Source organism: Callithrix jacchus, chromosome 11, assembly GCF_049354715.1.
Source record: "Callithrix jacchus isolate 240 chromosome 11, calJac240_pri, whole genome shotgun sequence".
Classification (NCBI taxonomy): domain Eukaryota; kingdom Metazoa; phylum Chordata; class Mammalia; order Primates; family Cebidae; genus Callithrix; species Callithrix jacchus.
Genome location: NC_133512.1, coordinates 120,601,681 through 120,614,301, shown reverse-complemented (window position 1 = coordinate 120,614,301; position 12,621 = coordinate 120,601,681). Strand labels below are relative to the sequence as shown.

General features: G+C 33.6%; 1 long non-coding RNA gene across 1 annotated transcript; it reads right to left on the bottom strand.

The window, feature by feature from the left end:
* Positions 1–2,006: 2,006 nt before the first annotated feature.
* LOC118143875 (uncharacterized) lies at positions 2,007–11,557 on the bottom strand. The gene is made up of 3 exons (XR_004728366.3): positions 11,416–11,557; positions 5,919–5,997; positions 2,007–2,524 (listed from the first exon to the last, which is right to left on the bottom strand). It is a non-coding gene; the product is annotated as an uncharacterized LOC118143875 (long non-coding RNA).
* Positions 11,558–12,621: the final 1,064 nt, after the last annotated feature.

Genomic DNA, 12,621 nt, shown 5'->3' with positions numbered 1-12,621 from the left:
AAAATGTTGTTAAATGGATTAATAATATATGGACAATCTGTACAGTTAGATATTGTTCATCCATAAAAAGAAACAAAGTAAATACTGATACATGCCATGATATGGATAAACTTTGAAAAGATTATGTGCAGTAAAAAAAACTAGACACAAAAGATCACACATTATATGATTCCATTTATGTGAAATATCCAAAATAGACATATCCATGGACACAACAAATAAATTAGTCATTAAAAAGAAATACCGTTAGGGATTAAGTGGGAAGTTTAGGATTTTTTTGAGCAAATGTTGAAAAGTTTCTGGAATTAGTGGTGGTGGTTGAACAAAATTGTTAATATACTAAAATCCATTGACTTGTACACTTTCAAATTGTTTTTAGAAACACAAATCCCCTGAAATGAAATGCACACAGTTTTTTGTAAGATACACCTCTCCCGAAGTATGCTGTTACGATGAAATATGCTCCTGTGTATGCTGGTCCATTAAGTCCCATTATTGAAAACATAATCAACTTCCTGCAGTAAGACAACCCTATGACAGCTGCTGTGAGGTAAGAGAAATGATGTGGTTAGCCCCAGACATATAATCAGTTAACTTCTGCACAAGGAAAAACTAAGTGCAAGAATTAAGACAAAAATCAAAACTGCAGAAAGCAGCCTTTATCATAGAAGGAGGATTTTAAAGGACCTTGAAATTTGAGTGAAATGAGGAGAGAAGGACATTGAAAGTGGACGCAATGACATAAACAATCGTGGACAAATGACACAGACTGAAGGGTATGGTACAGAGGATGTATACTGAGCTGAAGCAGCACAGGTGCAACCTCTCAGAACCTATGGATTAGTGCGACAAGAATGAGTCAAACAATTAATTTAGATTAAGTTTATTATTATTATAACTTTCATTACCTTAATTAAAGAATACAGAATACCTTACCAATAGTTCTATTTCTCTTTTATAACGTCACTCATCTCTGGGGCGTGGTGGGGAATGACACTTAGCTTCTAGTAGTGACTGTTGAAGAAAACTAGGATCTTTTTGTATTAAAGAAGCTTACTTGTATGCTGTATTCTGGTTCTTTGATAATTAGGATTCTCATCAGTTTTCAGGAGAAATGCATTCAATTATACTTTCAATAGAAAAAAATTACAAGCAGCTGGGCTTTCTTACCTCATACTCAACTCAATATTGACAAGACCATATTATAATCTAGGGAAAAAACAAATTCCGTGCCTGGTATCATTTGTTTCCTTTCTCCACTCCCTAGCTGTCCAACCTTTCAGAAAATTATTCACCTTCAAAATCAGAAGGAAGCCAAATGCCTAAACACCTTGAAAGTTACCCTAAGGAGTTAGTTTCCTTACATAATAACATTCAAGAAGATTGAAGAAGATTAAAAATGATATGATGCTACATGTAGATAAGAATAACCTAACAAGTGGAATGATGAATCATAAGACAATACAGGACACAGAAATCTATTGCATGGTCACTTTGAGCACTGACAATAAATGAAGGGGATGCGTTAAGACCCCAGCAGTATACATGGAAATGAGAAAGTGAAAGTAGGAGATGCCGCTCAGGTAGTTTAGTAAAAGATGGATGTGGGAACAGCAAAGACAATGCAGTCAAGTCTACAAATTAGTGTGCTGGGAAAATAGTAATGAAAGAGAGGATACAGGAGCAAAGCAGATTTCAGGAAGACAATTTTGATTCCAAACATGCTCATTTGAGGTATCAACCAGACATCCATTGATGGATATGCATCAATGGATGCATTGCAAGCACTTATTAAGTGAGGTCTGTTCAGAAAATGAATTAGAAGTATTGTCTTAAATTTGAAACACATTCGTTCATAGCAATATTTAAGTCTGTGATAGTGTTAATTGTAGGAATTTTAGGAAAAGAATTCAGTAAAAACAATGCTCTTGCTGATTATTTTAAACTACCTTTATATGTGTATGTATCATAAACTTCTTAAACAATAAAACTGAGTTCTAGAAGTACTAAAACTATTCCAAGCAAAAGTCATAAACACTATTCTAGTTGATCTTTCTTACTTTCATTCCGTTTCCCATGGATTCAAGCTAGTGGATCCGCATGTCATTGTGATATATATATATGCACCTATCTGAGGAGGCAAAACTAACAGTACAAGGGAAAGAGTATAAGGGAAAGGGATAGTCATTTGTTATAACGCTGTGACTCCTCATTTGTCTTATCAATATACTGTTACACACACAAACATACACACACACACACACTCACACAAAACTACTGTTAGCAAGAACAATCCTAAGTGCTATTATTGTATTAAGCTAAATGAATACTGACGTTTTTTTTTAAAAAAAAAGTGTATTGATGCATGTTTCAAATGAAGTCCAAAAGTATGTGACAACTCACCTTGGTTTCGCTCCTTAAAAACAATCATCATGATTTAGTTCTCTTTATTTGGGCCTTTGATTCTCACTACTGTCAACTGCTTGGATCTGGAACACTTGAAATGGAGGTATATCAAAGCAACCTGGTCAGACGAAAGGCATTTTAAGACTATTTCCAGGACAAGAGTATTGCGTACTATTTTTATATCAGCTCATCAAATCATATTTTGTTTGATCAGATACTTAGATCACCTTATAAAAATAGTATAAAAACTTGTCATTTTGGAATAAGGGCAGAAAGTTATATTGTAATTCAATGCAGCCCCACAGGTTTTAGATTAAAGACTGGTTCCCAGCAACTTTTATAATTAGAAAATATCTATAAACATGAGGCTTGCAATTCTTAATTAGAATTCAGCATGGACCACTTTCTCCTGGTGAGTATAGAAATGTGTCACTTATAAATGAATAAACATGACTTTGGTAATCTCATTCTTGCATTAAAGAAAACTTGCTGATTATTCTCTTAGAAATTGCTTATATTTCAGTAAGTTCAGTTGGTGAGTTCATGGCAATCATGAGAGTCAGGCACCTAGTATGAATTCACTTCTCTTTGCATTACTATTATGGATATTGTGCCTAATCCTGGCTTCTTATTACATATAATTACCACTGATCCCAAGAAAATTCAGACAAAAACTTTACATCTTTTTTGTAAAGTGGCAAACTCACCATTATGAAAGGAAAAAGAACAAAGTTCACTACACCCTAAACTTGTTATTCTATTTCCCTGTCATGTTTTACATGTTTAGTTTTCCTGTTGTAGTAGAATGGGATTTTAAGACCATGTTGTGGAATGTTTCTTTGGGAGGGGATTTGTTTTTCTTCCTTACGTGTTCTTTAATCATGATGCATACTTCAGAGTTAGGTTAGAGAAAGCAATACCCTACTTTCTATTTTCTCCATCTGACAAATATAGTGTCAACTATTTTCTGAGATGCTGCTATCCAGACCAAGTTTTATCTCCTTTTATAACACTTAGGAAAGCTTGCCAAAGGGACATACACAGCAACAATAATCATCCAAAGTAACTCTTATTGGACGTTTAGTATTTAATGTTCTAGGCTAGCGGGAGGAAATAATCTGTAATTAATCACCTGTAATCAATATACTCATCCTTATTTAAAAAACATTAGACAATAGAATATGGCCTCAAAAAGATAGTTCATGATGCTGGGCTGAAAAATGAACTTATGAGAAGGAAAATAGCAGTTGTAATGACTTTGAGCTTAGAATAGGGGAGGGAATGAAGAAGGGAAAATCAAAAGATTAGGAATGTAAGGGTATCTGGAGAGCATAGCAGCTGCGCTGCATAGTTTAGAAATCTCCCAAAACCCTTGGTAAACAGTCAAGTAATCACATAGCAAAACTCAAAAACCCACATACAAAATATGCAATTAACTAAATGACAAGATATACTCCATGAACTACAAAATACAAGTGAGAAAAAAAGAACAAAAAAAGCACTGACAACCACAAGCTATTCATCATGTTATCACCTGTGTGAGACAGAGCAGAAGAAAGCAAAGGTGTGTGAAGAATCTAAGAACTGAAGAATCTCCTAATAGCCAACAACCTGCTTTGCAAAGCACATAAGCCCGAAGAGAGCAGCAGGTTAAACTAGGAGGGGTTTATACAAGACTAATAGCTCGTATGCCAAGGGCTCCCTATAGAGCATGGAACCTGAAAAAGCCTAGGTTCTGTGAGCTCTTGAAACTGACGAGCCTGGGCTTCCTTCCTATACAGGCCTACACACCAGAGTAGGCCTCTGAAAATATCATTAAAGTTAAGCAAAGTAGGGATAATAGAAAGGAAGGAAGAGAAGGTTCAGATAAAAATAGAGAAGAGAAAAATTTGAGAGGCAGGAATCTTAGCAAGTTATTGTGAATGACATCTTTCTGTAAAAGCTTAGGAAAATTACTTTTTCACAAAACAAATGAGCAACAAAAATGAGCAATTTAAAGTCAAATTCATGCAAAGATATTTAAGAACAAAGAAAATAAGGAACATGCAATACAAATGTGAAAAATAATCTAATTTTCAGAATGAGTTAAAGACATGAAAAAGACACAAATATAAAAACAATATAACTCAAATTAGAAAACTCGAAAGTAAAGTAACATATATTCAAAGAATTTAAAATAGAGGGAAAATACAGAAATGAAGAAGAAATTAGAAAGAATGTAAGAGCAAATGAATCCAACAAATCATTTAAGAGGAAAAATAAACTGTGAAAAGCAACAAAATCTTAAAAATTATCATGAAATAGATTAAAATGATTCAAGAAAAAGCAACATGTACTGAAGGTAGACTTAAAAAAGACTTAAAATACAGAAAATAGGAGTACCAGGAAAAAATATCAAAACAAGAGAGAAGAAAAAAATGCAGAAAATTATAATTCAAGAAAACTTTCATGAAGTTAAAAAATAACACTAAAAAAGATTTGAAAATACATATTTTGTACATACCAGACAATATTGGCCAGATACATAATCTAGTAAAATTATTAGATTTTAAGGAAAAGACAAAAAATGCTTTAGACATGGGAGCAATAGACACTGTGGACTATTAGATGGGGGAGTAAAGAAGGAGGTTATGAGTTAACAAACTATCTCTTGGGTACTATGCTTACTACCTGGATTCAATACACTCATGAGACAATCCTACATATGTAACCTCTGTATCTAAAAGAAAAGCTGAAATTTAAAAACAAAATGCTCTAGGAATCTAGGCAAAAAGACTGAGGTATTACTGAGAGAAAATTAGATCATACGGTAGATTGAAAAATGGCCCAGTAAGTCTTGTCTCCATATCTCACTGTGAAGTATTTTTCTCGCACACAGCCTGTGCTTGGCTATGCGACTTGCTCTGGCTAACATTGATATAAGCAAACGTGATTCAAGCAGAAACCTAACAAATACCTGCACAATAAAGTTTGCCATGTCTTACTGGTTTTTAGAACCCTGCAACTACTGTGATGAAGTCTGGGTTAGCTTAGTGGGTGGAGAAAGACACATGATTCAATCACTCTTATCACCCAGTTGCCAGCTAGCACCAATAGCTAAAGAGGAGTGAGTCTTCCACTGGCCAAATATAGGACAGTTTTAATTCCAATAAGGATAAGAATAGCAATGGATTGAAATCCAACAAATGTGTTTAAATCTATGAGTTCATAAAGTTGCAAGAAAGAAAAAAGAACCGGCTAGCTACTTTCAGAAAGTGATGGATGACAAATTTACTATTGTGAGGAATAGAAAATATAAAGAAAGAATAAAACATTTATCCTCCCTTACCAATATTATTGAGTTCCAAAGTATAGCTGGGGAGGGGCCTCTATTTATAGATTTATTTCAGCCAGTAAATGAAAAATAAGTGACAATAGAATAGCACATTTTACAACTCCTATCAAAATAATGGATTCAGTCATAGCATCCACAGCTGCTTATATCACACAAAAGACAACCAAACAGCATTTACCTTCTAATAAAAGAACACGACACAACTTGTAGTGTTGCCAGAGGGACGAAGCCTGAGTCCAATCAAACCTCGATTCCAGCTGCCAAATTGTGGGAAGTACAGAGGATAGAAGAATATTACAATACAGGCTAAATGGGCCTAGTTTTTCAATGAATAAATTGCAATGAAAAGTAAGAGATGGAAGGAGGAACTATAGAGAAATCGTGACTTAAGAGACATACCCCAAATTCATCAAAACATAAAAAAATTATAAAACTAAACATGAGCAAGACTAAACATGGTGTCTAACAATGCACACTTGAGAATGCAACATCAATGACTTAACTTGTTAAACTTAGTAAGCGTGTGCTATTTGCAGTGTTCTGTTCTAGTTACTAGAATAGTTAGGCAATAAAACTCTAAAGAAATACAAAAAAAGTGACTCCTATAAAAGAAATGAAAGTGGTTACTTTTGTGGTGAGGGATGTTATTCTGATGGTCTGAAGCACATGGAGAATCTTTGAGGGTTCTGGATATAAATCTATTTCTTTATCCAAATGGTCTAATGATAATGCATTCAGCTGTGTGTTCGTTTTGTATATTTTTCCGTATCTCTGTTTATTTACATATATTTTTAACAATTTTAAAAAAGAAATCCAATAGATTTAGAAAAAGTCATTCTATGGCCAGATCCAGAACTAGAGCAGGAAACTTCCTCTTTTTGTTTCCTTGACCTTTCAGTCCCAGGTGACATGGCCTGGTCTTCATGTAGGTATCCAGAACTGAGCTCTCATCTCTCATGTCCAGATGGATTCCTGCTTTTTGTTTTCTTGCTACATGTCTAATGACCAAAACAGAGACCAGCCCATAGTAGGTACTCAATAAAAATTTGTTGAATGAATTTTAAAAATCCAGGTTCAAAGTTTTTACACCTCTTAGATTTTTAAATCTATAAAGGGATGCACTTTTATTGGCAGTTGAGGAAAAACTTCTTAGCAAGATTTAAGAAGAGCTGGTCCTATACTTTGAACTTTTTATAAGATGCCTTCATGAATATGTATTTCCCTGAGGTTTCCAGATCATCTGTATTATATTATCTTTTGTTTACATAGGTAAAAATGACTAAAACATTGCTTTTGTTAAATTTATATACTTAAATGAAATTACAGCATAAAATGTTCCTGATCCAAAGCTAACCAAATTACAGCTGAAATCCTGCTGAACAGACACATCACGGGGTCACTAAACATTATTAAACCAATGATTGATGCTATGTAATTACCTAATTTTAAAAAGTGAAATTGTCTAATTTATTTTAATTTCTAACATGAGAAGATTCAGAGTCAAAGAATTATTTTTGTTATCAGTTTCCAATATCACTTCATATTGAAAACTTATACATGGATATGAGTTTTCTCACCCAGGTGGCATTAGAATTATAGCCACTATTTTTAGGCTATTAAAAGTTAACTTTCAAACAGCAAATAAATAAATAAAACCATGATAAACATTAACTTTCCTTTATATTTTCACACTAAAACCTGGACCCAGGACAAAATGGTAAGAGGTTTCAACTGAATTGCATATACTCTGTAATAGCCTTGATTATATCCAAAGTTTTTATTTCCCACCTCCTAGAAATAATGGAACAAGGGCATAAATGAAAATTAAATGAAAAAAATCAAGGCAAATGTCAGAAAGCATCTCTTCATGAAAGATTAGAAACACTTATAAAAACAAGAAAAACAAAAGTAACAGGCAAGATTGTTAAAATCACTAGAGCTATTCAAAAAACAATTATGGGAGATGGCATCCTGAGGGGATAAGGAGATCTAAACACTAATAGAGGATTAAACCCCTACAGGTTGAGCGATCCTCACGTATCAAGCTTTTCCTTATTCTTCCAAAAGTTCATTTGGATTGTGTCAGTCCACAAATCAGGTAAATAAATTTTACTTTCTACAGTGAAAAGTACACAGCATAAGAAAACAATTAAAGCATACCTAAAAAGCCTTAAAATGGTTTTAATGACTTGCAGGTGCTAAAAGACAAAGAAGGGCTAAATAAAGGACTATTTGAATTGTTGATAGCCTTTGAATTTTTTTTTAGATTTTAAGTGAACTTTCTCTTGCAATTGATCTCCACCATAAGTGTCCTAAAAAAGGCTAGCATGATAGAACTGGGAACAATCATTCAAGTCTCCCCTGGATGACTGATTCATTTAGTAAGTTTCGGCTATCTGCACAAGGGTATGCGCAACTTACGAGGTAGAAGGTCACCCTTCAGACTCTCCAGATACCTAATCTTTGTTTCAATTCTATTTGGATATCTTTTTTTTCTTATGTCTGATACGCATAATTCCACTTGCAATATAATTTGTGTTCAAATGTATCCTCAGAGGGGAAACTGTAACCTCTGATAGATGGCATTTAGAGATTCTATAGTGTTATTGTTGCAATTTAGGAACTACGGGAAATTTTGCCTTAGATCTAGATATCTCCCTAGCGATTTCTTTCTGGATTATTTGTTCTTGTACAAAATAAATGTGATCAGAATTCTATTTTGAAAGTTATTAATGTGCTTTCTTTACCACATTTTTCTTTGACCTTCAACCTAAGGCATCCATCTTTCTGAGGCTTCATTAGGTTTCCCCAAGAATATTTAGGGTTAGAAGTAAAGTAATATTTTGCTTTGGGCATTCAAAATAGGATTTTGCAGTGGAACAATGGCCCTGTTTTTTTTCTTAATGGCCTTGTTTTCTTCCTATCCTTTTTATTCTATTAACACAGAGTTTTCCAGTGATGAAGTGGTTAGCTGTGTTGATCAAAGAAAAGAGGAAGCTAAGGGGTATGTGAAAGGCAGGGAAAACATGAAAAAAAAAGCCTATCATTTGCCTAGCCCTCAAGCACAGTGCAGAGAGGTTAAAAGTCAGATATGAGAATTTAGGCTTATTTATCACACACACTTGGCTTTGGCTTGAACACTGAGATGTAACAAGTAACTGAGGGGAAAGAAAGACCCTTGATTCTACTCTTCATGTAGAACCTGGAGATGCCCTAGGACCAGAGGTTCATGTTTCAGATACAATAAATTATATCTCTGCCTTCTTCATCCTTTTCCAGCTAAGCCTCAGTCTGGGAAATACCCTTACCTAATAGCTTGAGGCAAATATTTTTAAGATCTCTGAGCTTCAGTTTCTACACTGGCAAAATAAAGCGATTGGGTGAAATCCTTTTAAATATTTCCTGCAACTTTAAAATCTGATGATGAGGTTTCCTAAAAAAAAATCTGTAGCCTTAGTTTGCTATTCAAAAAAAATGTTTCTGCTAAACCTATATATTGATTTTCTTTTGTTTTCTTCTATTACTTGTACTTACCTGCTAACAAAGAACAGGAGTTAACTAGCTATATTGAACTACAGTTTCATTTTGTCAGAAGGAAAATATTTATAAAGTAATAGAATCACAATTTACAGTAATAAAGCAAACAACGTTTCTTCAAGAATCTTATAAAATAGAGGTGGATCAACGAATCATATAGGTTGCAGAGAAAAATTAAATAGGATCTCAGCAAAAAATCATATGGATTAAGAGAAATGTTATAAATGTTCATGTCTGAACACATTTATGTCTTACCATCAGAAATAGTTTTTCCTCTAAAATTACATATTCTTTTTATTTTGGGGAAATTTATCTCACATGAGCTTTTTGACCATAGTAAAAAATGATAATAATAATAATAATTTCTACACTTTCTTAATATTACTCTTTCCATTCTTATGAAAACAGAAGAAATAGGAAAACCAAATACTCCTAGATGTTGGGTTATTTTTCCCCAGTCTAATACATTGTCTCAAATAGAGCAGCAGTTTTTCTGTTTCTTAAATTCCTACATGATTGAATTGTTATGTCTACCTTCTAATCTACTCAAAATAAGTAATGTATTTCAGCAAAATTCAAAGAGATTTTTTGTGTACATATTTGATTTGCATTTAATAATATATAAGTGCTTGACGTCATCACAATTACAAATGTCTTTCTTGATGGCTACTCAAATGAACTCGCAGGGCAGTGGTAAACTCTGCCTCTAATACAAAGGCATAACTCTTCTTCTAATAACTTCACTTGTCCTTCTCTTGGTCCTTGGGCTTTCAAGGAGGAGAAAAAGACGAGCTTTCCTGGGGCTGCAGTTATCTGACTCATACTTACTTAAAATAGCACTGTTATCCACCACTTGTCCTGGTCACAGCAAACATTGATATAGATATACTTAATTGAAGGAACTAAAGGCTAATTAAGATAAATGTACAGACAAAGTAAATGAAAATTTTATGGAGGAGACAAAGTAAGATTTAAAAAGGAAAATCAAGGTCACAATATGGTTGGCTATCACTGAACTTATACTAATAAAATGAAGAAACGGAAAAAACATCAGATAATTGAAATGATACATATTTTATGGAAAAATCACATCACCAGGACAACTTTTGGATGATCACCAACAAAGACAGGGCATATGGTAGAAAACTTTCAAAAATGAAATACTTAACTCACAGAAAACAGACTAAATAAGTCAAGAAAAGTCACTCATGCAAGCAGAGCAAAATAGCTAATTCAATTGTGTGAATGATTAAGAACAATTACAGGCAAAAATACTTGCCGTTGAGGAAAAAAAAATTTTTTCCCTAATGTTATACAGGTTGACTGGTTGCATTAATCTAATTTATTAGATTGATTAATCACTTAGCTTTGTTTCTATGAGCACAGCCTTAGTGGCTTAAAGCATTAAGCCCTGTGGGGTATTCTTTCGTCTCATCATCTTCAAACTGAATCTTTGAACCAATTAATCATAGAATGCATACTGACTGTGCTCCATGTAGCTCTGTCTAAAAAATAATACCATTTGTGATTAAACTTATTTTTTTAATTCTTTCTTAAAAATAATTAAAACATTTAGCACAATTTTTATATGGTGTTTTAAAGGTATTATAAACTCAACGTGATTATTTATTTTTCAAAAAGTGTAGCTAACTATATGCTAACTCTTTCCTTACTTAATGGCCTTTACCAGAAACTGTTTAGCTCCATTTGTCATTTGTCTGTTTAACCAGATATTCCTCTATAACTCATTTTCAACTTCTCCAGGATTTAAGGATTATTCTTATAACACATACAGGCCTAGCATGTTCGTTCGGAAGATGCCAAGCCTTTGCCATTTCCAATTTTAGAAAAACTCTAACAAATGCATTTGTGTTTTATGCAGCCTAATGGTCATTTAGTGTCTTCTCTGATTGTCCTCTGTTCTACTGTCAAGTTAGTTTAAGTATTCCCGTTCTTCTCCACTACTTAATCACAATAGTGATGAGAACACAAACTCCTCTCTCAGTTGTCCAAAGAAATTCTCAGACCTGGTTGTCAATTTTAACAAAAATTCACCAAAATCTTGGGGACAATAAGAAGGTTAAAAAAATTAAAATAAATAATTAAATTGAGAAAAAAGTCTATACTTCCAGTCATACCTTCAGATTCTTCTACTGAATGAAGGTGCTCCCAACACCCAGGTTACCGCCATTTCAAGAGGCCATTTCACCCACCACATAGGAGTGATGGATTCTTTCGGACTCCCCAATCAAAGCCAAGACCCTCACCCTTAGGAGGTTCCTAGGGAAGAAACGAAAGCTTTCTTCAGTTGCTTTATGTGATTTTGTTTTCTTTCTCTGAAAGTAAGTCATCTCAGAATTCAGATTCATCTGAAAGAAAATAAACTTTTCATTATTATTCACCAATATTTTCTTTTCATTGTCTCTAATTATTCCCTTTCAGGTTGGGATATTGGCCTTTACTTTAGAAAAAATTTTAAAAATCTATGAATGCCATTCCCCTCTTCCTCAAAGATAAGGTGCAACTTTCTCTCAAAATGAAACTGAAAATGTTGTATTCTAGAGACTATGAAACAACAGTTGGCAACTCTAAAGCTGCTGTTTTTCCTCTGCAACGAACCATTTACACATCAAAGCTACTTGAATCCTGTCCCAGCTAAAGTACTCTTAACGCATTGGTATGATTTACCCTGGTTACTATTTAGTTATTCTTAAAATTAATGGTCGTGTGAGTAAAATCAGCAGAGAATTTCTAAACCTATTCTCATGCGAAGTTCAGTACTATGTCTGAGTTTATGGATGTTTTGAAAGTGTTCTTTCTTAGCCCTACATATCTGAAACTTGGAAAACACAGGATAAATTGGCTTTAGTTGAATATTGCTGGAATACATGGTGCAATTAGTCAGATCATCAACTGTCTAACTGACTCTCACCTTTAAAGCACCATATAAAAATTGTGCTAAACACTTTTAATTATTTTTAAGAAAGAATCAAAATAGCTCTATATACATAAGACATAGAATTGTGTATGCAATCTTCTTTCCCTTCAAAAAGAAAAAGAGAAATCATCCACAACTTTTTGTATAAGACAGACAAATGCAATTCTTCTAAAACCTTAGATACCTTTGGAAAAGAGCCAAATATGTTGTCTTACTCTCTGGAAATAGCATCATATCACACAATATTAAAATTTACAATTTACATGTAAATGAAGTATGGATTATTCGGTGGCAAAAGGCAGGATTTAATTGGGTCCTAATCTTAAATTTGAAAACAATGTTTGGTTGGAAGTACTTTTTACAATTAGCAGAGAGTATGATGGCCAAGCTCTCAATACTCCTGAAT